The 4821-nt window shown below is 37.4% G+C and overlaps 1 long non-coding RNA gene across 1 annotated transcript; it reads right to left on the reverse strand.

Annotated features, from left to right (window-relative positions):
* Positions 1-3465: 3465 nt before the first annotated feature.
* Positions 3466-4414, reverse strand: LOC118563607. The gene is made up of 3 exons (XR_004931297.1): positions 4372-4414; positions 3941-4209; positions 3466-3653 (listed from the first exon to the last, which is right to left on the reverse strand). It is a non-coding gene; the product is annotated as an uncharacterized LOC118563607 (long non-coding RNA).
* Between the last annotated feature and the right edge of the window lie 407 nt (positions 4415-4821).

The raw sequence follows: 4821 nt of genomic DNA on the forward strand, positions 1-4821 counted from the left end.
ACACAAGAACTTAAACAAATACTGGTCAGCACATTACTAAATCTTTAAATTGAATAAATATTAGCATTGAACTAAGTCACAAAAAGAAGAAACATTAAAGAAATGGTAAAATTAAACTAAAGGCCAAATTTACCCTTCCCCTGCCAAACAAATGGAACGACCCGCTGAGGAAGCTTGACAGCCATATAAGGACATCAGCTGGAGCTCATCTGTATGATTTCAGCAGCAGGTCCGGAGGAAACTGGTAACTCAAAAGAAGAAATTAATTTGTTGCATTTAACAAAAAATACAAGAGAACTGACAAACAAAGTTAACTAAATGTGTGCACTGCAAATAGTTAACTAAAGAGTCAGACTATTGAAAACCATTTTAAAGATAAGAATCTAAACTACTCAAATCAATATGTAAAGTAATATTAAGGAAGAACAGAAAACCATTACCCTTCCTGTCTCTGTGTGACAGCTGTCCCAACTGTCACACAGAGACCTGGGCATGTAACTTATGGCCCACCACCTCTTTTGAGTCCTTTTTACCCCAGGATTATGAAGAACTTGAAACCTTGGATTTAAATGAGGAACAATCCCAAACCTGAGGAAATAAAACACAGCAGCGTTCATGCCACAGCTTTGGCCAAAAGACCTCCAGCTAACTGTCACAGGAGAAAAAAACAGTGACATAATAAAGAAAAACAAAGAAAAGCTGCACTGCAGACTCAAATTAATGATGTTTAAATTACTTGTTAAAACAGAACAGTCTAAACAAATATGTTTGCAGTTTTCTGGGAGTTTCTCCACATTTGATTCTGATTCTGGGTATGCAGAGTGGAGTTGAAGGTCTGGAATAGGACAAAAGGTCTGTACTGTCATTTGGTGCTAAACCATTCAGTGATCTATAACTAGCAGAGGTGCTGTAAAGTCCACTCTCTGAAATACATGGGGGGCCAGTGTAAGGAATGTAGAACTGGGGTGATGTGCTCTAATGTCTTAGTTTCAGTGAGGACACGTGTGTGCTGACTCTTGATCGCTGTTCCTTTGGTCCAAAAATAGTACTTTGATTTTGCTTTTATCTAACTGCTAAACATCGTGGCACATCCACACATTGATTTGTTCCATGCGTCTACTCATGCCTGAATGGGTTCATATTCACCTGATGAATTTGTAATGCAGAGTTGTGTGTCCCCTGCAAAGTTACGGTAACTTAAGACTAAAACCAGGCAAGTACCGTACCAGAAAGGCTGTGCCAGTTTTCCAGTCACGTTAGCAATATACAAACGTCGATGGTGTCGAATGCTGGGCTGAGGTCCAATGATACCAGCACTGTGGTTCTTCCACAGTCTGCTTTTATACAGATGTCACTGAACACCAGAAACCTGAAACCAGACTGGTAGACATCAAAGTGTATGGAGACAAATTTCTGCCAAAACGTTGCACACAAAAAAAAGTTTTGCACACAAACAAAACTTGTTTGCACACAAAAAGATTTGTTTCACACAAAAAAAATGTTTTGCAAACTGTTCGCCAACCTTGCACTCAAAATATCATTTATAAGTTTTCCTCGAGCACAAAACGGTCTCTGCTCGCACAAAACAGCCTCTGCTCGAGTACGAAACAATCCCACTACCGCTGCGGTAAATTTGTGCCAAAAGTCACGTGATGCATTGAGTTGTTGTTGTTGTTCAGACTTCCCGACAGCAGGGGGCGCACCCGAAAGAAACTGAAACGCGCCGGTTTGGCTGAAGAAGAAAAACGTGATATCACAGCTAACATGATTAGCACCCCACAGGTAACTTTCAAAGCTTTCCCGGTGAAAAAGTAATAGCTCACTATGGTGATAGATCATGTAAGATTTCAGTTAAAGGCCCTGCTATGTTACAGTAAGGGACCATGTTACTTTTTAGAGCAAATAACATGAAAGCTTGCCTTAGGTTGAACGCCATGCTAAAACAACTTTTGCTTTGTAATGCAGCCACTGTGGTTGGCTTCTGCTTTTACTGTGCTGTGTCAAATAAATAGTACCTGAGTGGATACCCAGATAAATGCATTGTTAACAGATTATCATGTGGTTTTTGTGTTGTTTTCAAATGACTGTCTATTGTTCTTATTGGTGCAAATCTAAATTGGTGTTTGGATTTGGTAATTTATCCTAAAACTGTCAAACCAATGCATGTATGCTTATGTGCAAAACGAATTCTTAATGAATTTAAAATAATTGCAACGAGTGGATATTGATTATATGAAAATTGGTAAGGAAATTAATTAAAAATTGCGTTTTCTAACATAAATATGAATGTTACAAGTAAAGCATATAGCAGCAGATCTAGATCATATCTCACTACCTTTCTAACTCCTTAATTTCTTCAAAGTAAAAATGAGGTCATCTGTGCCCAATTGCAAATATGTGTTGTGCACTTAATAAAATTGGTTTGGCCATGGCAAAAACCACAGCTGGAATTAGCCACATGAGCAGATATTTTCTTGAAAAGTTTGTTTTCATCGAAGTGGTGATTTATTTTTTTCTTTAACAGTATTATCCTTTACATAACAATAACACATATCTGTTTTCCAGCACCCACTGATGAGTTGAAGGCCATCAAAGTTCTGGGCTGGATGGAAGGCTCCTACATAAACTCTGGTAGTCTACCAGGTCGACTTCCATCACGAGACTACCAAGACTTGAACAATTCAGGATTTGATGGAATCTTTAAACACATGAGGAGTTGGGCTTGTTAAAAAATAACTTAATATGTAACCGTTTTAGTTCCCAGTATTAACTACTTTGATCAGTAACTGTTGCAGCATGTCCTTCATAGCTCTTAGTGGAGCCCTTCAGGCTAAAAAAAAAAAAAGGCCAGGTTTGAGATTGTTCTAAATTTCCTGAGTCTTACATGCAGAAATTGTTTTTCATAGTCCTGTTTTTGGCTTCATCCATTTCATCAGCCAGTTTTTTTTAATACAGCCCGTTTTATTGTTAATATATGGATTGTTTACTGGGAAAAACCTGGAGAATTAATGGAGTTCTTTCAGTCTTAATTTCAACAATAAAAGCAATCCTTGTGAAAAAGGTGTATTCACTTTGATTAATATTGGTAAGAATTGGAAATGAAGAGTTTATCAAAGGGTATGTTTATTATGCAATGTGGAAAATAAAGGACTGTTTAATTGTCTCACAATGTTTGCATCCTCAGTTTTAGTAAAAAAAAGGGGTCATGTGCCCCTTTTTTTTCAATAACCTCAGCATTTTCAAAAGGTTTATACAGTACCTTACACATTTACTATCACAATCCTAGCAATTCTACATTTTTATTCAGTGAATACACTAACTTAGTTACATTTTCCTGGCTAGATTTTATTACTTGAAAACCTTTTGCAACAATGGTAACCAAAATAAGATTAAACTCGTAAAGTGTTGGTCATACTGGACAGTAGCAACATTTATTTATATATATATATATATATATATATATATATATATATATATATATATATATATATATATATATCTGAACCGTGTGATTCAGAATGTCCCAGTGCATCCATGGCTGCCCTCAGTGCTACCAGTTGTTCGGGGCTCAACACATTGCCAGTTTCAGGAATAGTGACCCCACAGTGTGGGTCATCCAGCAGTCCACTGTCAATATGAGGCAGGCAGAGTCCCTGCAAGAAAGATGGAGATATATAGAGAATAAAAAAGAGGCCATGATTCTGTTGCTACAACTTACTGAATATAATTTAATTCATGGAGCTAAGGATTGAAAAAAAGACTCCAAAATCCATTAATTATTTTAATAATAAACACATTTCAAAGAAAACAGTTTCAATGCCACCTCTGATGTTTTCGATGTTTTGTTGTATTGGAATGATCAGATAAATTAATTTCTGGTTTGAAATATATGCATTGTGAGAAACTGTATAATAGCACGCACAAAAAAAATCCATCTTACCTCTGTGATTTCTGGTTCTACCACAGCATGCTGGATGCTTCCCATCTCCCATAAGTGTCAGATTCCTCTCAGTTCTGAGTGAATGGTCATCTCAGCCACTGCTGATGGTGTGAAAACTTAGTTGTAGTCTTGGGATAAATAAATAGTGACAACAGAAGTTATCCAACATGTTTGACAGCTCAAGCAAACTGTTGTCCTCTCCTGAGTGCAGCACATTGTTGTATATGTTTGTTCCTGCGCACCACACGTCTCTCCAAACACGTTGAATTCTGAAAGGAGAGTTAAATCATGGTTTAAATACGTTATTTTTCAAAAGTCCGTTACACAGCATTTTTAGATCAGAGATAAAACTAAACAGTGCCTTTAACTGAAATCTTACATGATCTATCAGTGAGCTATTACTTTTTCACCGGGAAAGCTTTGAAAGTTACCTGTGGGGTGCTAATGCTGTTAGCTGTGATATCACGTTTTTCTTCTTCAGCCAAACCGGCGCGTTTCAGTTTCTTTCGGGTGCGCTCCCTGCTGTCGGGAAGTCTGAACAACAACAACAACAACTCAATGCATCACGTGACTTTTGGCACAAATTTACCGCAGCGGTAGTGGGATTGTTTCGTACTCGAGCAGAGGCTGTTTTGTGCGAGCAGAGACCGTTTTGTGCTCGAGGAAAACTTATAAATGATATTTTGAGTGCAAGGTTGGCGAACAGTTTGCAAAACAATTTTTTTTGTGTGAAACATATCTTTTTGTGTGCAAAACAAGTTTTATTTGTGTGCAAAACTTTTTTTTGTGTGCAACGTTTTGGCAGAAATTTGTCTCCATAAAAGTGGCTGGTCGTTGTTGAGAAGGTATTGATCTGTTGAAACTCTTTTAATAACCTTACT

Source organism: Fundulus heteroclitus, chromosome 7 (genome assembly GCF_011125445.2).
Source record: "Fundulus heteroclitus isolate FHET01 chromosome 7, MU-UCD_Fhet_4.1, whole genome shotgun sequence".
NCBI classification, from domain to species: Eukaryota; Metazoa; Chordata; class Actinopteri; order Cyprinodontiformes; family Fundulidae; genus Fundulus; species Fundulus heteroclitus.